We start from the raw sequence: 25,076 nt of genomic DNA on the forward strand, positions 1-25,076 counted from the left end.
ATAGCGACATTTCTCCTGTCATGTCAGGTCAGGAACGCCCACTTTGCATCTCATTAGATATGCAAAGCTGGGCGTTAAGAATTTGTGCGCTAATGCAAGGTTTCACGCGTTAGCATGACTTTGCTAATTAGGCGATAAAATGATCGTCGCTTTTGTAAATATGCCCCCAAGTGTGTCTAACAAGGGTAAAATAAAACACAAAAAAATTTAAGTTAACTTTTACAGTTTTGCTGCTCTATATTTGTGATGTCTCAGACTGTGTGCTGACACTAAGCTTATGAAACAAATGACAATTGCCATTTTATTTTCAGTCTTTTTGTGTTGCCTGCGTGCAGTGCACACAAGCAGCAACAGTGCTGCATTTGTCTGCCTTCACTTAAACACATAGGGGCAGATTTACAAGCCCCTTGCATCATTTTTGCACCGTCGTTGCGTCACTTTTGTGACGCAGCGGCAGCATAAAAGTTGCGGCCCATTTTCAACGTGACGCATCTAGGGAGATGCGTCATGTTGTGAAGCCCTGCGCCACATTAAACCTGCGTCAGGTTTAATGTATGCAGGGTGGGCGTTCCGTCGCAGGAAGCCCCGTAAAAGGGACGCAGTGAAATCGACAAGATTTCACGGAGTCACTTTTACGTCCATGCTGTGTCAAAACTCTGCGCCTGCTTGAAGCAGGCGTAAGAATTGATGCAGCATGTTAGGCATAGGGTGGCCCTGAGCATTGCTGGAGTTGCGTCGTGCTTGCGATACGACTGCAGCAATGTGTGACTTTTCCATCAATAGATGCGTCAGAATTTCTGACGCATCTGTCAATCCTTGCGCCATGGTGCGCCGTATTGTAAATGCGGCGCATCCATGGTGACGCAAGGATTTGGTAGGTTGGCGCACGGAAAGTGATGCATATCTACAGATGCGTCACTTTCTTATAAATCTGCCCCATACACTAAAAGTGCAATATTTACATCTAGCCATTTCTCTATTCCACCTTTCACGAGCTCTCATTTTAAAAAGCGGAAAACTGGTCACAGATTTATAAAGAACAGCGAGACCTGTCAGCTTTTTCAATACGTTTTTGTTGTATGTTGGTTTGGGGGAATTGTACCGTCCGGTAACTCCTTAGGCCGGCCATCAGATTCTTAGTCCAATTTGATAAATTACTTAAAAATGTCAACGGAGATGTGGGCAGCCAGTTACCCCGAAGCAGAGAAGCTGCTTGCTGATCTCTGTGCACGCTGGCAGCCCTGCTGCGTCGGGTAGTATTCAACAGATATAAACAGTGATCTGGCTACGGCTGTGCCTGCTTCTGGCAGCCAAGAACGCAGATCCCTTCAAAATGAGTTAAACCCATTAGGACACAAGGCGATGGCGTAAGAGAGAGACTGTATTCAATATGTTAAAGCCAATTTGAATATGCAGTTTATTGGTAACTTTGTGGAATTCCGCGGAGCAGTGGCGGCTCGCAGAGGTAATGCTGTGGGCCAGTGAGGCGGGGCAGAGGAGGGGCTCGGTGGAGAGTAGTGGATTCCGACAAACGAAGGCAAAGGCAAATGTAAATAAATAAATACCTGCCATCGTATGTTGGACTCCACTACCCCCACACACCCCTCCCCCGCCCCACCTCACCGCCCACAGCGTGACCTCTGGGAGCCGCCACTGCCGCGAAGTGAATCTCCATGAGCTCCACCCAGCGTTAGTGTGTGGTATGGTAAGAATGGCATATTTGGCCATCTCTGCTAGCTTGCAGTACTACCCAAGATGCAGGGTAGAAGGGTGTTTGCTCTGCGTACAATGATTTTTTTTGTAACTGCACACATGGGAGGTGTGGTTTTGTTAATTCAATGTGTTTCTTTGAAGACACATGTGAGCTTTGCATGTGTTTTTTTGTAAACAACATTTATTGGATGTCAGGTCAACTGCTTGTTCTGTGAATTGTTTTTAGAATTGCACTTACCAAAAGCCACATGTGCATGCCACTTTGAAAGAAGATTGGCTCTACCTATTGTTTAAGCGGCCACAAGTCATATGCACCTGGAGACATTGCTGCAGGTGCTATGCGCAGTGTAGCATTGACCACTTGTCTTACAGAAGTGCACCACTGTTGGATGACAATAATCAGCAAGGAGTATTGACAGTTTTGGAGTAAAATAGCTATGATTGTGACTTTACAGTAACACTTTTCACAACCTTTCCAGGGGAGGGAAAATATCTTCCCATGAAACTTCATCAATGATGTACACTGTAGTTGACACCATGACATGGCTCATGAAGTATTGGAGACTGTCACAGGTAATGTTTGCAAGAAAATAGTGTGGATGTCCAATGTGTAGGCAATGTTTTTGGCACACAGATTTACGACTGCATCAGAGATATTATCACATGTAGTATTTTAAAATGTTTGTCTGTACAGAGTCACTTACTGGAACGTAGATAACAGCAATGAACTTATGAGATGTTGGACACACAGCCACATAAGTTTGTTTAGGACCAGGGATACAAAGTCCCTAACCATGTCCACTGTGTTGTGGCTCCAGGGGGCCAGAATGCTGTGTCACATATTTAATGATGTTTACTGGGTGACAGTGTTGATTTTGATTTCCTTAAGTCAGGTGACCCACAGTGTCTGTAGAACTCCAACTGGGATGTTAGTGCTACCCACTGTCACATACACATGCTGTCTGACTTGTATATTATGGTGGTCATGTACAGTGTTTTGCATTTGTAGCTTTGTGTCTGTTACTCTCGTGATCCACAAGTGTACATTATTTGTGAGGGGAGGGAGGTGTTGGACTGTCACTGTAGCCTGGTTAATGTACATGATGGGCTAACTTCCACACTTGTCACCTGTGCTCTGTGAGATGCCATTTATTCGTACATAGTGATCTTATTAAATCTTGTCACATGGCACAACATATTCAGATCAGTAACTACATCTCACTTTGCATCGACCGGTAAAAAGGTGAGTTGCATTTCACCAATGGTATAAGGTATAAGGTATACACTTATTTGCATAGTTAATTAAAGCCGTTGCAAAAAAGCAAAATAAATACATGTACAACACATTCCTTCATGGATGTTATGTCAAAAAATGTCTAAAAATGTTTCTGGTTAAACAGCTTAACAGTGAAAATGTCGGTTTTCTGTCCACGTGCTGCAGGCAGCATTCCAGTCCGTCAGCAATTTTCCACCCCCTGTTTGAGGACCTTCTGACCTTGGCAGTTAACTCGTGTATTGAAGTACCAACGGCTCCGTCTGGTGTGTTCTCAACTGCTGTCTAGTCCGACCACCTCGTGCATCCGAAATTAAGTTCTTGTCGGTGGGGAGAATTTCTTCACTGCGCCTTGGGGAATTGCTCATATATTTTTGCCACCTGGTTTCCTTAGGTCAGCATTTCCTGCATTTTACTTTCGCACAGTCTCAGGTACTTCACTAAGCAGCAGTTAAGTTGTGGATCATCGGGTGCAAAGCATGCCAGCAGGGTTTGCCTCCTGGTGCGAATCCCCCGCTGGTTAAAACTTTGCTTCAACAGTTGTTTCCGTTCCTTGAGGAGTTTTTTACAGGAACACAGCAGATGCAGCATATCTTCAGGAGCTGATCCTCATAACCGGCACAAAGGACCCACTTTCTCTCTTAGCCAGGGTGGTAGGTGTTGTGTACAGGGTAGCAGCCCCAGTCTGTACTTCATGAAAGCAATTTTTGGTTTTTGCCGTAGCCCAGATTGAAGTAGGCTTGGCTGGCCAGCTTTGTGTATGACTTCAGAGTCATCCAGCCGTGGGCCCTTTTTGCCAATGCAGCTTTGTCCTCCAACAAGGAAAGATGTTTCACTGTCTTCCACACTAGTTTTTTAAAGACGGTGGTAGTTGTTGGTGTTTCCCAAAGATGACATAGCTCCATCCTTTTTAATCTGTTGAAGAGATATTCTGTGGCAGGTGATTTGGCGTGTTGTTGTAACTCCTTCCATAGCTGTTCATTGAGTGTACCGTGCGGAGCTTCTCGCACTTTCTCCCACGCAATGATGAAGGCCCCTTGTCTGGCAACTGTTTTTGGATGCCAAATTCAAATTCACCAATGGCTATTAGTTGCATTAGTTGTTGAAGCCCCTACTCTGACTTACTTCCATTCACTTTAGGTGATGCAGCAGTTCTAACCTGCCAGCAGTGGGGATGGACTGTTATGGGTCTGTTTGTTGACACATCTGTGGCGGTATAAGGTGTTACTTGTGCATTTTTGTGTCTTTTGCATGCCTTCAGTGTGTGTTAAATATGTGTGGTATGTGGAGGACATTAGGACCATCACCTTTGGCAACCTACTGGGACTGACCATGTACACTACAAAACCTGCTACCTAAGGTTACAGTGCTCACTGTTTTTTAAGTGGCCTTCAGGCCTCCGAGGACTTGCAGTGGGTAGATACTACCTGTTGGAGTCTGTTAGAGGGGCATCTCTTGTTTAATTGGGCTCATGTCTCATGACACCATTGATGTGCATCTGTACTTATCTTAGGGTGCCACCTGACATGTATTTGTAATAATCTACAATTGGTACAGGATATGCGATACAAGTGGTCTCACACATGGGACATTCCAGGACTCTTGGCTTTTTGATGGCGTGTGAGTTGCAAACAACAATGATCAAAAGATATGGCTTAGTTGTGTATTTTGGAAGTGCTTCTGTTCATTGATAATAAGACTCTGAGGGTGTTATGACAAGTCTCTTGGGAGTGATATTACAGATACAGCTGCTGACATCAGTTGTGTAGTTGTTAATCCTGATGATGATAGCTATTATGATGAGCATGATGGATATGCCTTGAAACAAATGTTTTTTTCTTGTTACAGGTGAGAGGAGCACTCACTACCCCACCCAGTGACAGGCCTAAAGCCCCCTCGTGTGCATCTTCATTACAAGATTTAATTTTCAAGGTGTTCCTGTATAATGACTTGGTCATATGTTTTTGCACAACAAGGTGGGATCCAGCTTATTGACAGCAGTCATCAATTTGCTATGGGATCTCATTGAAGGCAGTGGTATGTCACTTACTTGCAGTTGTGCCCATGATGTTGACAGATTTCCTCGTCATTGTGCAGGTACAGGAGCAGCAGGACTTGTAATGCAGGGTCTATGTCAATACAGGAAGTGTGCAGCTGTGTGGAAGTGAGTTTCATCCTTCTGAGCTTCCTGTTCTTCCAGCTTTGGCGATGTGGTTGGACCGCCTCGGATGCCTCATCTGAAACACGCAACATAATTGGGCGGTCGGTTCAGACGTTGTTCTGGTGTCCGATTAGTTCTGATGGGCCTTTTTAATGCTTCCGTGGTCGGAATTTCGTGTCAGACTTGGATAGACCACTGCAGTCAGATTTGAGTGCATTCACATGCACCAGTCGGCCTGACCACTTACGATGTAGCTGCAGGGGGGGCCCGATCCGACTCCAACTACACAGTGGAAGCAGATCCGAATGGCATAGTAATGAGGGCCATAATGTTAGAATTTTTGCAAACCATTCGGAATTTTTTATTAAGTAAGGATATTGGTTTGTAATGTTTACAACATTTGAGATCATTATTTTTCACAGGTATAAGACATAACATTGCTTCCTCAAAAGAACTTTTGCTTGCTCTAGATGAGTGAAAATATAAAAACAATTCATGTAATTTAGAAAATAGAATAGGAGAAATTTGTTAATAGGAGTTGATTGAAAAAACATCGGGACCAGGGGATTTGCCTATATTTAATTAATAAACAGATTGAATTAGTTGCTCCTTTAATACCTTTGATATATCATTTTCTAAAGATGAAAAATATGTCATAAAATTATTGATTGAGGTTAAGTATCCACAAATATCACTTGTCGATTAATATCAGGAGTATACAATTCTTATAGAACTTTACAAATGGCTACATAGTCTCTTTGTCCTTTTATACAGACCAACCATAATTTAATATTGATTCTAACTTACATCTTTTTTTTGTTTTGATTTGTTTTTCCATTTATCTCCCTGACATATTCTGACCTCCATAATATCTAGAAGTACTTTTTAAAAGAAAAGAAGAGGCATTATCAGTGGAACGTTTATGTACTTTAGTTTTAATCTAATATATTCATACTGTGTATTTTTATTTGAACAATAAATAAATGTTCAAGCTTTCTAATTTAACCTAAAATCACCTTGCTACCTCTATCATTTTTCTTTTTATTTGAAACATATTTAATAATGAAACCTTGTGCTGCTGTCTTAAAGGCATCCCATACAATTTGAACTGGTGTTCTTTGCATTGATACAGTAGAACAATCCTTGAAATTAAGTTATATAAACAGCATCTCTCAATAGTTAATTTTTAAATCTGTATCTACTCAGCCTTCTTTGATATAAACATAATTCTATATCTATAACTACTAGAGCATGAAAAGAAATTGTAATAGCTTCACTTTCAGCGTTCAGCAAATTTTGAGTTAGCTGTTTACTCCCAAAAGGGAACCAGCATTTACAGCGCTGTTTTCACAACGCAATGGCTTTAATATGCGGTTGTTACAACAGCTGCGTTGTTACCACGCATGCCATTACATCGCAAGTCGTATCAATGACTTGCTGTAGGGGACGTGCAACACCAGGGAATGTGTTGGATTTTAAATCCAAACCCTTTTCCTGCTGTTGCGCAAACTGGAGAAGGAATAGTAATTAATTATATTTCTAAGTCCAGATCGCCCCTACAGCAAGTCGTAAAAACAACTAGCATTGTAATGGCAAGTGTGGTAACAACGCAGTTGTTGTAACAACCGCGTTATAAAGCCATGCGTTGAGAATGTATGCGATGTAATGTCATACATTCCTCCCCAAAAAAATGGTTGACACAGAATTATAAACTGGTGAATAAACTGTATATTTTTTCAAATCTAGACTAATTATCCACCAGGGATCTACTAAAGATTCTTGTGATTTTGAAGAGGAGCAGCTTCTTTGCATTTTCTTTGGTTTATATTTAGTTAGTGACCTCCTGTCAGTAAAGGAATCTATTACCTGATTACAATCTCCTCCAAGTATGAAATAGTCATCATCATATTCTAAAGATTTTTGATCATATTTTTCCAAAATAAATTATCAATAGAAATATGAACAAACATTAAAAATGGTAACCCGAATGGTATTAATAATTCCACTTTAACCTATCTGCCCTAATCATCTGTTTCTTGATATCTAACAATAACTATCAAATTCTATTACGCATAATGATCATACTATTCTTTTTCGTAAGGGCAGAAGACGCAAAATGAGTCCTACTCAACATTTTTTAAGTTTAAGAGCTTCATTTTCAGAAATCGGTATCTCCTGTAGTAATGCAACGTCAAAGCCCAAACGAGTTAAATGAAAGAGAATTTTCTGTCTTTTTATGTCATTCCTTAACCCTTTACCATTCCAATGATTCACTTCAAAATTTTTCATTCTGGAATGAATAATAATGAAATTACTCCCACACAAAAATTGCATAATGGTTGAACTGAGTGTCATAGAAATGATAAACATAACAGTAAAAACAAAGAAAGCCTGTATAAACACCAAAGAAAATAGTGAGGAAAAGATAACAATAAGCGAAGGTAAAAAAATATGATGAAAAAATAGTACCTACTAGAAGGATAGCGATTGAAAACTGCACCTAAATAGGCAAGCAAGAAATATTTGTGTCGCATGGGGACAATACAGAAATAAAAATGATGCATCCCACTAAGTGGCCAGGATATCACCAATAAAAAAATAGCATGCTAAGACAGGAGAACATAATTGGTAGTATCCTGGGAAAGGAAAAGAAGAAGAGTAAGGCCATATTTTAATATTAATATGCAAGAGTGAAATTTATAACATCTCAAAGCAATGAAGTGTAACTCTAAAAAACGTATAAAATAATCCAAACATTAGGATGTAGTAATTGCATCTCATCTTCCATGCATTTATTAAAGAAATGTCTTGAAGTAGATTGATTAACATAAATCACTGTTCGGTCTTTATAAGTTGAAATAGCACGGATGATTTAGCCCATATCTTATATTTAATGAAGGGTTGGTCTCATGTTTAAGAATAGTTTCCTTCTGACTGCAGTCTGTTTCCCATATCCGAAGAAAACAGAATCTTATGACCAGCCAATTGTAATTATTTATTTACCATTGCTGTATTAATTACTTTTACCAGGTCAGTAAAATATAAAAATAGAAGAATCATACTCCTTGGTTTTGCAAATACTTTTAAGCCCAATCTATGAACTCTCTGAATATTTATTCTGCTAGAACTTGGCTGTTCTAAAGTTTGGATCACTACCCTCTGGGGTACAATATGCTCTAAGATTGTTTCTTCGATTCTAATTCTCAAGGTCTTTGGCTTGCACCATTAAAGTGAACACTTCAGCATGTAGGTGTCCTATTTTAGTGAAGGCATCCTACAATTCACTAACTCTCTTTCCTCTCCCACACCCTTTTGTCCATAAGTGACTACTTAGCTTGCAAGCTATGTCATTTGTTATCTCTACCATGTATGGTTGCAAAACTCTTAATTACTCTGAAAGAAATTCTTTTGAGACAGGATGTGGATGCTATTGTTGGTATTTTATTTGTAGTGTTAGACTCAGAAGATGTTTTAATAGATGAAGCCTATTTAGGTATTAAAGAAGATAACATCTCCTGTTTCTGAGATTGAATCATCTCCATAGTTGTCAAATTGTAAAAAAAGCTTTTCAGGATGTGTAGGGGTCTGTGACTCTGGTTGAATGGATAATGTTAATTTTCTTGTCTTTCTTATAGGAATATCAAAATGAGTTGAAATTAACATCTGCATCCTCTTACTTGCTAAAGCTTACGATTCTATTTCTCCCCATTTTGAGAGAAATAAAGAATGCAGTCTGCCTCCACTCTGTGTAAAAGGCCATGTTCGTCTTGGGGCTCCTTTACAAGGAAGACATCTTGATTTGTGTCCAAGCCACATCCCCAGGACATTGATTTTTAAGACCGTCAAGGCAATGAACATAATGGCTGTCGCTATGCTCTAAGTTAGATGTGCATGGATGCATGGCTGCACTGAAACATACTACTGATGCTACAAGTGTAGTGCATGCACTGTAGTTGTGGCATAAACATATGCTATGTCTTCAATGACGTGAATCTACAATTGTTGCAGCCACACAGTCACCAGAATGTGATCATGGAAGAGTATAATGTGTGGTGGATTCAGGTGAAAATATTCTGATGAGCTCTAGATTGTTGCAGTGCCTTGAGCCAGATGACTTACAAATATTTATACACTTGGGAGGAGTGTAAGCAATGGGACTATTGGCCATTTCACTAGATACACCAGTCAAAAGAAAAACTGCAGGAAATTAGTAGACCTCTCTAAGGGCAGTATGGCCGATGGACTTATTTACTAGCGTTAATAAGGATTTCATACCAGATTCGAAATGATTGAAGGCACTGTTGTTAGTGAAAGACCCAAACACTGCTCAATATACTGTCAATTGACTGGGCAAAACATCAGCCACGCAAATGCAAAAAATTATGTATGGGGGATTAGTATGAGAGTGTTGCAGAGAGAGTAAAAATAAGGCTGGAGTAGATGGATGATGAAACAAATGTCAAGTCTAATAAGCAGTGCTTGAAGACTTAAAGAGGAATCTTGACATGCTTTTTAAATGTGAATTGTTGAAAACCAGGCAACTGATAACAATAGCCCTCTTACATTTTGTTAATGTAGGGAGTGTCACAAATGTTTTTTTGTTTTGAGTGGATGCGTTTCGCAAGTTTATGGAAATGGACAAAGACTAGAAGACTGGGCCTGGATGAAATGTTAATTTTGTGATCGTAATTGACATACTTGTTGTAATTTTGCGTAACAACATTCATGCAAAATAGCCAAGATTATGCTATTACAACATATCACTTAATTTCGAGGTGAAATGTTAATGCAAAATGTAGCATCCGGGTAATTTTTTTAACATGAATGACATTTTAGGTTGATTTTTTTTTGTTCCTAAGCAGGCAGCTTGGGTAGGTTTTGAGAACAAAACTACAAATCCATCGAATTGCAGTATTTAGAATGCAAGTGGCAGTTCCCTTACCTTTTGTGTCAGCATATATTTCAGGTAGATTTTGTACCAGAGCAGACCATTCTCATAGTTGCTTGGTATAAATCTACAAATCCCAATACAAGCAGCTATGTTTTAAATGAAAGCAATGGGAAATCAGATCAAAATAAAATGTTCCCTTTGAATTTTTACCCAAACAGACTATCCAGCTAACTTTTTGAGTGCAAGATGCATTTTTCTCATTTTTTTACATAATTTTGCATACATTTGCAGTAGTTTCTTGTTATTACACTAGATCAAACTACTCGAGTTTTGCACACAGTTGTTGCATATCTTTTTTTTTTAACTTCATTTGTTATTCTGTTCATAGTAACAATACAGGAAAAACAAAAGTTAGCACAGTCACAGTATCGTTGCTTACATTGCCATCAACGTATTTGCACTTCATGGTATCACTTTTCATAGCATCAATGACTTTACACAACAGTACAAGTTCTGGCATCTTATACAATGTTTGCTGAATGTGGAACAGAAGTATTATGTGATGTTGTTTATTCAATAACATTTATTTCTGAGTTGCTTACATGCATTGGTTTTTTGCTTCCTTGCAACTGCCCCATTACTTGGATTGGAACAGGTCGTGCATCTAATGCTAGACTGTACTACAGTTTCCCCTCTATTCACCATCACTTTGTTCCTCCTGGGTGACCTGTTTAGGGTTGGACAGGAGATAGGATTTCAGGGGTCCCCATATATATCTAGGCCTCGAGGTGGATGAAAGTAGTTCTGGATAAATTAGCGCTTGGTCCTGCCACTTTATCAAGCCATGAAGCCATTCCTTAAATTTAGGGACACGACCTCTTCCCCACCTACATGCCACTCTGCGCTTTCCAATCAGGAACCCTAATGCTGAAAATGTCCTGTAAGTGGAGGCTACTTCCACTGTGTAACATAGTATGGTCATTATGGGGGTGGTCTGGAGCGGGGAGCCCACCATTTGTATCATTGCTGCAGACACTTGTTGTCAATAGTCGTTGACCATGGGGCATTCCCATGCAAGATGTAAGAAACCTGCCCCTGAATGTCAACACCTTACACATCTGTCGTTATAGGTTAGTTGCAATTTCTGTAGCTTAGCTGGAGTATAGTACATACGGTGTAGAAATTTATTGTGTATCAGTCTCAGCCTGCTATTTGCTTAGTTGTTCCACACCTGTTTGCAGCAGTATTCACATTGTGTATCCGTAATTTGTATATTTAGCTCTCTCTCCCATGCAGATCGTGCTGGGATTGGGAATTGCGCGGATGCAGTTTGCGTACTGTGGTATATCCGTGAGGTTACGTGCTGGGATGGTTCCGTTTGTAATATGTCATGTAGTGGCGGAAGTGTTTGTGGTTCCAGGGGTACTCTGGGGTGCCGGCCCAGACACTCACCCTAAGTCTCATGTACATGAAATCCTCCATCGTGTTGGGGTTTTCACCTCGAAAAAACTGTTCCTTTGTTAGAAAACTTCCCTCAGTATATAAATGCCCCACTATCTTAATTTGGGCTTTCTTCAGGACCTGTCTGCTTGCACTTTCGTATGTTACTTGTGAGTCCGGGTGGTATGCTATAGGTAGGCGGGGAGAGTATAGCATCTGTATGTCTAGCCTAGTAGCAATTTTCCTCCAGGCCGCATTAGTGCACGATACAGTGGTTGGGTCTGTTTTCCGCATCTTAACCTGTGCGGTAATGAAAACTGATGGGGAAGTGGGTTCCATATATCCTATTTTGACTGCCAGATGTGGCATTAAGGGGGGTGGGTACAACCACTATGCAGCATAGTGGGCTTGTGCACAGTAGTAATATAGCTCCAGGTCTGGAACTTCGAAACTCCCTTGTAAAAAGGTAAGGGTCAATATCTCCCACTTGAGTATGGGTTGTTTGCCTCCCCATACCAGATGGGTCATTTGTGTCCACAGGTCCTTAAAATATGTCTTCCACCGGTTATAGGGGATATTTGTAAATAAATAGAGCATTTTGGGCAACACAACCATTTTTATTAGTGATATCCTTCCTGCCATGGAAAGTGGAATAGCTATCCAGCAAGTCATGGTGTCTGTAAGAGCATATTGGCTTGTGCCGTAGTTTGTTCACATCATTTCACTCCTATCTCTTGTAATTTTAATTCCATGGTATTTAACTTCTGTTTCGTTCCAATCAAGAGTGTATAATTTGACCTTATCAGTAAGGGGAAAAATACTCAACTTGCTCCAATTAATGTTTTATTTTGTAGATATTTGACATATAAAGTTATGTCATCCACATATAGAGGTATTAGTACATGTCTGGAGGGATAAGCCAGCGACCGCTCCTTATGATGCTGTCTGAGTTTTGCCGCGAGTGGCTCTATAGCCAGGGCAACAAATATTGGGGATAGCGACATCCATGCCTAGTTCCTCTCGTAATGTTCAATTGGGGAGATCGGGACCCGTTGAGGAGAACTGTTGCTAGTGGTTTATGGTATAAAAGAGCTATCCAATTGAGGAAGCTGGGAGGCATACCCATATGTCTAAGTATTCCAAAAAGGTAATCCCATTCCACCGAGTCGAATGCCTTGGTGGCATCTAGAAATACACCCACAGCTGCGGCCTCTGGGTCTATGTATTGGAGGACAGACAAAAGGGTGCGGAGGTTATGGGAGGTATCCCTCAACAGGATAAACCCAGCCTGGTCAGGCAGCACTAACCTGTCCATGAGTAGGTTCAGTCTGTTTGAGAGGACTTTTGAAAGTATTTTGGTGTCACAGTTGATCAGTGAGAGAGGATTGTAGGACTCGCAGAACTTTCAAGATTTGACTGGTTTGAGCAAAAAAGTAATCATAGATTCTCTCATTGTCCGTTGGAGTGTACCCTCCTCATTTGTCTCCACAAATTCTTTTTTTAGAAAAGGGGCTAGCTGTGTGATATGAGTTTTATACAACTCTATAGGTAGCCCATCAGACCCAGGGGCCTGACCTGATTTCATTTGCATGATAGCTTTTGTGAATTCATCTACTTCTAGGTCTGCAGCTAAAAACTCTCTTTGGGAATCCCGGAAAATGCCAGCGCAGTATCCTCTAGCTATTGTGGGAGACCGAGTGGTTGGGAACTTTGTGAAGTGTAAAATGAGGTATAATATGTCATAAATGTCTGCATTATTTCTGTAGCATTCCTATGAATAGTACTTTTGGAATCTTGTATTTTCGTTACGTGATTGGAAAATCTAGGTTGCCTAATGTACTCTGCAATAGCTCTCCCCAAGCAATCTCCCTCTCCATAAACTCTTGCTCTATTGTATTTGCTCCTAAATTTACTTTCCCTTTTAGCTGTATTTGTATAGTCAGTTATTTTTCCCCGAAGGGTACCTTGTGTGCTGCCTCTCATATTTGGTGTGCGTGTCTTGCTCCAGCTCTTTTATCTCTTTATTTAATTTTTTAAGTCGGGTTCGGGTTTCTTTTAATATGCCACCACTTTTCGCTATGCAGATTCCCCTTATTGTGATTTTAAAAGCCTCCCACACAGTAGTAATTTTCGAGATTGTGTCGACGTTACGTTCGAAGAACTCATGTATCCCCTGACCCACCTCATCTTTAAAGACCAGAGCTGTTGAGTTAAGGTGCCATTTATTGTCAAGTGGTTCACATCCTGGTACAGAAAGTATCAATTTTACCGGGGAGTGATTGGAGTAGGTTCTAGCTAGATGCTCAGCCTGGTCTATCCAGTGACCCATGCCCCTAGAGATAATCCAATAGTCGAGGCGGGACCATGTAGAATGTACTGCGAAGTAGTGGGTGTCCTCCTTTACCATGGGGTGCATGTGTCTCCATGCATCTAAAAGGTAGGTATCTACTTTAATTCCTGCTAACTGTCTCTGCGCAGCTGTGATGTGCTGTGTTGTCGGATGTGACCTATCTAATGTAGGTGAAACAACTGCATTGAAATTTCTTCCTCATATAACATATGTTGTGCCTATGTTGAGTACTTGATCCCATAAAGAAGTGAAGAAGTGGGGGATGGCCGTGTTTGGACCATAATAGTTTACGATTGTAATCACATGCGCCCACAGCCTGCTCCACACTATGCAGTAACGTCCCTGCGCATCATATATAGTGCCTCCTAGTACAAAGAGTGTATTTTTTTTCTATGGGGGTCACAACCCTTCTTGAGTATGTGGAATAGGAAGCGAAATAGCGGTGTGATGCCCAGCTGGCAGCAAAGTTAGGTACTGTACTAGGATCTAGATGCGTCTCTTGTAGTAGAGCAATTTGAATGTTGTGCCTATCTAGGTATCCTAGAATAAGGCATTTTTTCTAGGGGTCGTTCAATATCCTAACATTCCAGGATATGCAGTGCAATTTAACTAATGGTCTTGGTATTGCCATTGTACCTTAAGTGTGCAATGAATATATCTAACCATGGTGTTATGTAGATCAATGTTCTTGACTGACAATTGTCTAGTATGATGTAAAAATGGATCCCAGTACTGCGACTGGATACCCAATCCCTTCCCCTCCCACACCAACTTCCCCAACTCGTCGGGTATGCATTCCCCCTTCCTTCAAACATAAAGCAAAAACTCAGCAATGATGGGTGAAATAGCTTGTGGATTAACATCTTAACTATCCTCCTACATGGGAGAAAACAGGGGAGGGAGTATAGGGGTTCTCCTACTGGGGTGCAGCCAAGGGGGTTTGCGACAACCCTCTCCACCCGCTCGTCCCAGAAGGTGAGATTGCTCCCGACAGATGGGAGGAGGTTGGAAGAGGAGGGCGCCTGAACCTGTGGATATCTCTCACTACGCCATATAGGGAGGCACATGACAGCGACACATATAGAAGAAAAAAAAATAAAGATTGGGCACGTCAGGTAGTAGCATGAGTGTAGTGTTCAAAAAAGGTCTTCTGAGTCTCATCAGGGGTTTTTTACCACTACAATATGACCCCCTTGGTATTGTGGCATTAGTATTGATCCCGGAGGGATAGCCTTTGTTGGGATCTCACATCTTGCATTGGTCATATGGCCATAGATTTGTAGGTGTGACCTCATCAGTCCATTTTTGACAGAGGCAATGGAGAACGGAATCTGGATCTACTAGAGTTACCACTGGGTGTTGCGCGTAGGTTATCTTCTGCTTGTTGAGGATTCTGGAAAACATGCTGTTCCCCCCTGTGAGTGATGCGGAGTCTAGCTGCGTATAGCATAGCAGACTCAATTTTGGCCTGTAGGCAATTTCTTTTTTACCACTGCGAATATCCTCCTCGCCTCCTGTAAAGCCAGCGTGAAGTCAGGATAGAGCGTGAGGACCATGTTTTTGTTCTCTACTTCCTGTTTTTCCTGTGCCAGGTGAAACACAGTATCTCTGTCGCGATAATTTGGAAATCTGATTAGAATTGGTCTTGGCACTGCTCCAGGAGGGGGACGTGGTCTAAGTGATCTATGTGCCCTTTCGATCACCAGATGCTTAGAGAAAGCCTCTGCTCAAACACCTCAAAGAGTAGCCGTTCTATGAAGTCCTCCATTCCGGCCAGTATTCGCGGTTTCTGGCAATCCTAGTAGGCAGACATTATTTTGTCGAGTTCTTCATTTTGAGCTGGAATGACCTTTAACAGTCGGTCCATTTGGGAGAGTTGCTCCTTAATACTTATGGCGTTGTCTTCCAGGTCCGAAATTCTGGTTTCCGCCTCAGTGAGTCTCTGACCATGTTTTTCCAATTTTGTGGACAATTGTGTCCATACGAGTATGTTATGTTATGTTAAAATTTTTTATGAAAGCGCACATATACCCGGAGGTGTCTTGGCGCTTGAACCAACAATGACCCGCTGCAGCCTTACCCCTAGTGCTGAAAGAGCCAGGTTTTTAATTGCTTTCTAAAAACGGTCAAAGAACTGGCATTCCTAAGATAAAAGGGAAGAGAATTCCACAGATTAGATGCACCGAAATAAAAACTGCGTCCACCCCAGTGAGCTTTATGAATTCTCGGCACAGCCAGCAATCGTGCCCCCAAGGATCGAAGCTGTCTGGTGGGTTGATACCACGTAAAATGATCCTGCAAAAAAGAAGGACCTATATGATGTAAGGCTTTAAAAACAATACATAAAGCTTTAAAATCAATACGCCGAGAAATGGGAAGCCAGTGAAGATTGCAAAATTTCGTTGGAAACTGAGCAGTGTCTAGGGATGTCAGATATGAGGCGAGCTGCTGAGTTCTGAATCATCTGGAGTTTGCGCAGGTGCTGCTTCTGAGCGTTAAGGAATAAACCATTACAGTAGTCAAGCTTAGATGAAATAAGGCATGAGACTACTGTTTTCCTGGTGTTATCAATGTGGGGCTCAATGAGCTACCCTGAGGGACACCACATGGAAGAGTGTACGGATCTGAATTGAAGCCATCCATGGACACAGTGGATCTACGATCAGTGAGAAAGGAGGCTAAAAGTGCTCGTGCTGTCTCTCCTCCTCCTAGTCCCTCCAGGCATCTTTGCAGGAGGAGGTGATCCACCGTATCAAAAGCCGCGGAGAGATCAAGGAGCACCAGAGCTGCTGCGCCTCCTCCGTCCATAACTGCTCTAATCTCCTCAGAGGCTTTGATCAATGCCATCTCCGTACTATGGTCCTTACGAAAGCCAAATTGAGTATGATCCAGCAAACCATTCGCATTAATGAATAGTGACAAATGATTATTCATTATTTTATCCACTATCTTAGCTGGCAAAGGCAATCTAGCAATGGGCCAATAGTTAGTGGGGTTGGCAGCGTCAAGAGTGTTTTTTTTTTAAGAGAGGCAGAATAGATGTCTCCTTCTAACTAATCGGAAAAACACCGGAGAAGAACATCAAATTAAAGATGTCGGTAAGGTATGGGCTCACCAAATTTGCCAGTGGTGTCATGGTGTCCCTCTTTGCCTCAATGGATGTTTTCATAGTGAGGGGCAGGGATCTCCAATCATCATCCTGCTTGGTCAGGGGTGCTTCAGTGCCGGAATACCGAGTAACTTTGACTGTCTGCCATCTGTGCGGCCCATCTTGACCAACCCAAATACCTCCACGGGCTCGCCCTTGGCTCGCCCTTCTTTTTCTTGCTGCGTTGGGGGGTATTAATTTCCAGAGCTGAAGTAGTTGGTCAATGTCCCCACAGTGTCTGCTTCTAAGGCATATCCCAAACTTCACTCAGCAGCAACATATGCCCCCTGTGCGTAGTTATGCCTTTATAAACATTTTTTTTCCCTGTTTTTTTTCTTCCCTTTTTTTGAAAAATATAAACAACTGCCGGGCAGCAGGGTTTCTGGTATTTGTGGTCGTGATTTCCACAGCTATAGGGTGTATTCACCTCACCGAGGAGCAGAGAGAAGCTGCAGGGCGACGCATGATGTCAGGAAGCGCCGGCCAGCCAAAGCACAGCATGTACGTCCTATCTGGACAATAGGTGCAAAGTGGTCACCTTGTCTCGGTTATTGTCAGAATTTAAGTTCTTAAACCAAGGCATTCCCAGGGTTCACCAAAAACCCATCACATTTAAACATCTGCTTGAGCCAATTGGCTCAGTTAGTCATATCTTTAGGCTTCAGCTGCATGAATTATGCAAATGATACACATATGATTATTGCCGTGGATTGCTTCGGGCCGCCCATTGCAAATCCTTTATCAATGAATGTTAACAGTCTCATCTTAGCTTCAACTCAACACCTCGAAGTTCAATGATGACAAAAGAAAGCTTCTCTTAATGAATCACACTCATTTGGCTGGCCCTTTTCCTGAAGACTTATGGCCCTAATCTTGGTCTACTGCTTCTGATCCAGTAAATGCTGTTAAACCCCTAGGCGTCTATCTGAAGCCAGAGCTTTCACTTGAAATGCAAGTCAAACTCCTAGCCTGTTTCTTCTTGTTGAAGGTGCTCAGGAAGATCTTGCCTTTCCTCCCTAAATCTACCCACAGAGTTGAGATCCAGTCTACTGTTCTCAGTCACCTGGACTATTGCAATCCCTTGCATTCATATGCGAGATTGACAAAGAAAATTCAAAGGATTCAAAATGCAGCTGAAAAAAATGTTTGGGGCTCCTTTATTATTATTTACCCTCTTCAGCTTTGAACAGCAAGCACTGGCGTCCTGTGGATAAAAGAAACATGTTTATATACCTCTGCTTTGTTTTTAGAGCTATGCACGGTAAAGGCCATTCCTACCTGAGAACTAAATTCATTGAGTATATCCCTGATTGCTCTCTTTATGTTGAGGATGCCTTTAACTAAACATACAGACTTTTAAGTAGGTCTGCTCTGCTGGCATGGCTTTCTCTGTACTAGCAGTCAAACTTTGGAAAGATCTCCTATTCAGTTTTATGCAAAACCTAGGATCTACTGCACTTCAGTAAGGCTTGGAAGATCTGGCTGTACATTATCTAGCTTTCTCCTTGGTCCTTAATATGTTCTCTCAGCACAAGGACACAGCTTTTTAGGTATTTGTGATTTCTGTAAAATGTATAACATAACATAATTGAACATAACAATGGGATGCTGAGCTACTGGCTTTGCTAATGATGTTCTCTCTGCCATTATTTATGACAAATTAAATTCTTACACAGGCAGCTATCTGATGCCCATGTGTGTACACACATAAAGTCATTGCATGACAACTGCTATACATGTGCATGTACACAAATGCACACGATCCTCCATCTCAAGTTTTATTTTACTTTTTCACTGTTCACAAATGGGCACAACCCTCTCTGCATACAGAGAGTGAGAGGGAAAATGGGGTGGGGGCAAGGCACTACACAAATAAAGAGTGGAGAGATGGGAAAGGCTAGAATTCACAGAACCAGTGACAGCTAGTAGAGCAAGGAGTGAGGCAAATGGAGAGAATATTGTTATAATACAATACAGTACACTAAAAGGAGGCCAAAGCAACAGGCAAGAGGAAGCAATTAAGAGAGCCAATCACCTATGTATTGGCTTAAGATCTGATTGACAATGTCCCAAGACACTAGCTGCAAAAGGAAGAAGACAGGATATAAGTGACTGAAGTGTACTAACCCAAAGACCTCACAATGTATATTTTAAAGTATTGAATACAACAGGTCTGTCTACAACAGACAGCTAAATCTGTCTATAGAAGAAACCTGAAAACAACAGCATGTACAGTTCTATTGCTCAATCTTTCAGCTAAATCTATAGACTTCTGTTGGTATCAAGAACAATCTAATATGTAAATGCTCCTATGCTACTTTATGAGAACTAGAGGCCTGAAAGTACCACATTCGTTGAAAAGGTTGGGAAAATAATGTTTGTCAACCTTTTGTTTATCAGAAGGACGAGGAACATGATTTAGGCCACTTGCCTATCCTATATCAGGTGAACCTTTAAGCTATACAAATATCACACTAAAATAGAGCATGCAATACAAAAGGTAAAAAGATCATTATTTTCCATAATTCGGGTAAACAGCATGGTTTGAAACACTCAAAAAGTAACAGTTCTGCACAACTATTCTGCAGTGCATTTCTCGGAGATCCCATTTTTGTGCATTTGAACTGTTTTGTTGGTTTTCATTGTTAATTTTGGTTTAATGTTATTGTTAAATCCATTATAACAGTTTTCTCTTCTATTGTATGCTATTGTTGTAGAGAGTAGCAAACAATTCCTGTGTTGACTAGCTTTCTCAATAATTCTCACAGTAAGATGCTGGCGGGGTCATGTTTTAATTGTTCTATTTTACGGTTCCAGCATTTCTTGTTGGTTTGGGTAATCGAAGTAGTTTTGATATTAAGATCTATTTTAGGAATTCAGCCTTTAGTTAGAGAGAAATGTAAGCATTTAATACGTCTTTGGGTCACTCGAACTATATTGAGCACAATAGCATTAAAAATTGATCTGTCCCAATAAAAAAGGCAAGTCTTTAGACCTGTTTTGTATGTGAGGATGAGCCCAATACTGTAGATTTTCTGGGGCAGAATTCCATATTATAGACTCAAAGGAACAATTTACTCTTCGGTAGATGCCGTCCTAAAGCGAATTAGGAGGTTATAGTTATGCGGTGGGAAAAACTCTGATATTGCTCATGTTGAGAAATATTTTTGCAAGTTACTTTGATTCATCTCTGTGTATGCAGCAGTGTGTAGCGAATAGGTTGTCTTTACAATAATTTTCTTTTACTCCTCCGTAGCGTAGGTTTTTCCTTGATTCTGAAACATGATGGAATTTTCTCAGCATTTTGACTGCCCCAAATATAAGGAGGTGACACTCTACCGTTTATGTATTTGACAATGCAAATTCAAATGCTCATCTTATCAGACCCTAACATCGTTTTATTTAGTTGTTTGAATGTGGTTGTTTTCCTAACAGCTGGGCTGTCATGATCATTTAAATCTCACAAACTTCTTATTAGCAAATTATTATTTTTTCCTATACATTTGAAGTCCGGTCTCTCTCAACCTTAATCAAATCTTATGTATGCAGGATTGACCTTTATTTATTTCCTCTTCTAAGTTATACATGGCATTTAGAATCTGGGGTGATTGTCTGAAAAGTTTTAGGGCTCTGTCCATCATCTCCTTGTGTTCGCCCTAAGTTGACAGTGTATGCCCAGACGTGGGTCCCTTGCTCACATTGCCACTGGATTCAAGCTAGCCTGGCTGATAAGGGCTGTTAGCCCAAAACCGGTCCCAGGATGCTTGTTTCCGGTCCAAGGAAGACATGGCTTTCGGCTTGGCCGGTTCCGGTGACCAACGGCATCTCATTGGATATCGACAGAAAACGTCTTCAAAATTGTCACGATGGTAAGAACCTCTATTAAAGAGTGTTCCTAGCTAGTTAGTACTCTTTCTTTGTCATTTCATTCATCTCATCACCTCTGTATTCACTAGACTTTTCCGGTGGTCCTGCTGCTAGATCTTCTCTTAGCTATTCCCTGAGATGACTGATTCTGCTTTATTACTGATTATTTGGATTACTTGTGATAAATGCTACTGCAAGGATTCAACTCTTATTTAAAGTTGAAAATCCGATTGGCCGCACTCTGCTAGTCCTATCAGCGTGTTGCCCCAAAGAATTGTGGTCCCTGAAGTAGCGTTTGCGGGTACGCCTATGCCAAATGTTTAAAATGAAAATGAGTGTCGTGTTAGCCATTCCTGAACACGAGTTTCGAGGTAGTTGCCTCTCGTCAACAGGGAGTAGGTATGTGTGTGGGGTTGCTGCGTAGGCTGCCAAAAAATATTCTCAGGTAAAGTACCACTCAAGGCGCGCAGGTGCGTAGCCATGGGCTCGTCAGCCCCACCGGCTCAAGGGAGCCTGAATATAAACAAAAATCCGATTGGCCTCACTCTGTTAGTCCTATCAGCGTGTTGCCCCAAAGAATTGTGGTCCATGAAGTAGCGTCGGCGGGTACGCCTATGCCAAAAGTTTAAAATGAAAATGAGTGTCGCGTTAGCCATCCCTAAACACGTGTTTCGAGGTAGTTGCCTCTCGTCAGCAGGGAGTAGGTATGTGTGTGGGGTTGCTGCGTAGGCTGCCAAAAAATATTCTCAGGTAAAGTACCACTCAAGGCACGCAGGTGCGTAGCCATGGGCTCATCAGCCCCACCGGCTCAAGGGAGCCTGAATATAAACAAAAATCCGATTGGCCGCACTCTGCTAGTCCTATCAGCGTGTTGCCTCAAAGAATTGTGGTCCATGAAGTAGCGTCGGCGGGTACGCCTATGCCAAAAGTTTAAAATGAAAATGAGTGTCGCGTTAGCCATCCCTGGACACGTGTTTCGAGGTAGTTGCCTCTCGTCAGCAGGGAGTAAGTATGTGTGTGGGGTTGCTGCGTAGGCTGCCAAAAAATATTCTCAGGTAAAGTGCCACTCAAGGCACGCAGGTGCGTAGCCATGGGCTCATCAGCCCCACCGGCTCAAGGGAGCCTGAATATAAACAAAAATCCGATTGGCCGCACTCTGCTAGTCCTATCAGCGTGTTGCCCCAAAGAATTGTGGTCCATGAAGTAGCGTCGGCGGGTACGCCTATGCCAAAAGTTTAAAATGAAAATGAGTGTCGAGTTAGCCATCCCTGGACACGTGTTTCGAGGTACTTGCCTCTCGTCAGCAGGAAGTAGGTATGTGTGTGGGGTTGCTGCGTAGGCTGCTAAAAAATATTCTCAGGTAAAGTACCACTCAAGGCGTGCAGGTGCGTAGCCATGGGCTCATCAGCCCCACCGGCTCAAGGAAGCCTGAATATAAACAAAAATCCGATTGGCCGCACTTTGCTAGTCCTATCTTCGTGTTGCCCCAAAGAATTGTGGTCCATGAAGTAGCGTCGGCGGGTGCGCCTATGCCAAAAGTTTAAAATGAAAATGAGTGTTGCGTTAGCCATCCCTGGGCACGTGTTTCGAGGTAGTTGCCTCTCGTCAGCAGGGAGTAGGTATGTGTGTGGGGTTGCTGCGTAGGCTGCCAAAAAATATTCTCAGGTAAAGTACCACTCAAGGCGTGCAGGTGCGTAGCCATGGGCTCGTCAGCCCCCACCGGCTCAAGGGAGCCTGAATATAAACAAAAATCCGATTAGCCGCACTCTGCTAGTCCTATCAGCATGTTGCCCCAAAGAATTGTGGTCCATGAAGTAGCGTCGGCGGGTACGCCTATGCCAAAAGTTTAAAATGAAAATGAGTGTCGCGTTAGCCATCCCTGGACACGTGTTTTGAGGTAGTTGCCTCTCGTCAGCAGGGAGTAGGTATGTGTGTGGGGTTGCTGCGTAGGCTGCCAAAAAATATTCTCAGGTAAAGTACCACTCAAGGCGCGCAGGTGCGTAGCCATGGGCTCGTCAGCCCCACCGGCTCAAGGGAGCCTGAATATAAACAAAAATCGATTGGCTGCACTCTGCTAGTCCTATCAGCGTGTTGCCCCAAAGAATTGTGGTCCATGAAGTAGCGTCAGCGGGTACGCCTATGCCAAAAGTTTAAAATGAAAATGAGTGTCGCGTTAGCCATCCCTGGACACGTGTTTCGAGGTAGTTGCCTCTCGTCAGCAGGGAGTAGGTATGTGTGTGGGGTTGCTGCGTAGGCTGCCAAAAAATATTCTCAGGTAAAGTGCAACTCAAGGCACGCAGGTGCGTAGCCATGGGCTTTTCAGCCCCACCGGCTCAAGGGAGCCTGAATATAAACAAAAATCCGATTGGCCGCACTCTGCTAGTCCTATCAGCGTGTTGCCCCAAAGCATTGTGGTCCATAAAGTAGCGTCGGTGGGTACGCCTATGCCAAAAGTTTAAAATGAAAATGAGTGTCACGTTAGCCATCCCTGGACACGTGTTTCGAGGTAGTTGCCTCTCGTCAGCAGTGAGTAGGTATGTGTGTGGGGTTGCTGCGTAGGCTGCCAAAAAATATTCTCAGGTAAAGTGCCACTCAAGGCGGGCAGGTGCGTAGCCATGGGCTTGTCAGCCCCACCGGCTCAAGGGAGCCTGAATATAAACAAAAATCCGATTGGCCGCACTCTGCTAGTCCTATCAGCGTGTTGCCCCAAAGAATTGTGGTCCATGAAGTAGCGTCGGCGGGTACGCCCATGCCAAAAGTTTAAAATGAAAATGAGTGTCGCGTTAGCCATCCCTGGACACGTGTTTCGAGGTAGTTGCCTCTCGTCAGCAGGGAGTAGGTATGTGTGTGGGGTTGCTGCGTAGGCTGCCAAAAAATATTCTCAGGTAAAGTACCACTCAAGGCGCGCAGGTGCGTAGCCATGGGCTCGTCAGCCCCACCGGCTCAAGGGAGCCTGAATATAAACAAAAATCCGATTGGCCGCACTTTGCTAGTCCTATCAGCGTGTTGCCCCAAAGAATTGTGGTCCATGAAGTAGCGTCGGCGGGTACGCCTATGCCAAAAGTTTAAAATGAAAATGAGTGTCGCGTTAGCCATCCCTGGACACGTGTTTTGAGGTAGTTGCCTCTCGTCAGCAGGGAGTAGGTATGTGTGTGGGGTTGCTGCGTAGGCTGCAAAAAAATATTCTCAGGTAAAGTACCACTCAAGGCGCGCAGGTGCGTAGCCATGGGCTCGTCAGCCCCACCGGCTCAAGGGAGCCTGAATATAAACAAAAATCTGATTGGCCGCACTCTGCTGGTCCTATCAGCGTGTTGCCCCAAAGAATTGTGGTCCATGAAGTAGCGTCAGCGGGTACGCCTATGCCAAAAGTTTAAAATGAAAATGAGTGTCGCGTTAGCCATCCCTGGACACGTGTTTCGAGGTAGTTGCCTCTCGTCAGCAGGGAGTAGGTATGTGTGTGGGGTTGCTGCGTAGGCTGCCAAAAAATATTCTCAGGTAAAGTGCCACTCAAGGCACGCAGGTGCGTAGCCATGGGCTTTTCAGCCCCATCGGCTCAAGGGAGCCTGAATATAAACAAAAATCCGATTGGCCGCACTCTGCTAGTCCTATCAGCGTGTTGCCCCAAAGAATTGTGGTCCATAAAGTAGCGTCGGCGGGTACGCCTATGCCAAAAGTTTAAAATGAAAATGAGTGTCACGTTAGCCATCCCTGGACACGTGTTTCGAGGTAGTTGCCTCTCGTCAGCAGTGAGTAGGTATGTGTGTGGGGTTGCTGCGTAGGCTGCCAAAAAATATTCTCAGGTAAAGTGCCACTCAAGGCGGGCAGGTGCGTAGCCATGGGCTTGTCAGCCCCACCGGCTCAAGGGAGCCTGAATATAAACAAAAATCCGATTGGCCGCACTCTGCTAGTCCTATCAGCGTGTTGCCCCAAAGAATTGTGGTCCATGAAGTAGCGTCGGCGGGTACGCCCATGCCAAAAGTTTAAAATGAAAATGAGTGTCGCGTTAGCCATCCCTGGACACGTGTTTCGAGGTAGTTGCCTCTCGTCAGCAGGGAGTAGGTATGTGTGTGGGGTTGCTGCGTAGGCTGCCAAAAAATATTCTCAGGTAAAGTACCACTCAAGGCGCGCAGGTGCGTAGCCATGGGCTCGTCAGCCCCACCGGCTCAAGGGAGCCTGAATATAAACAAAAATCCGATTGGCCGCACTTTGCTAGTCCTATCAGCGTGTTGCCCC

This window comes from Triturus cristatus, chromosome 2_2 (genome assembly GCF_964204655.1).
Source record: "Triturus cristatus chromosome 2_2, aTriCri1.1, whole genome shotgun sequence".
NCBI classification, from domain to species: domain Eukaryota; kingdom Metazoa; phylum Chordata; class Amphibia; order Caudata; family Salamandridae; genus Triturus; species Triturus cristatus.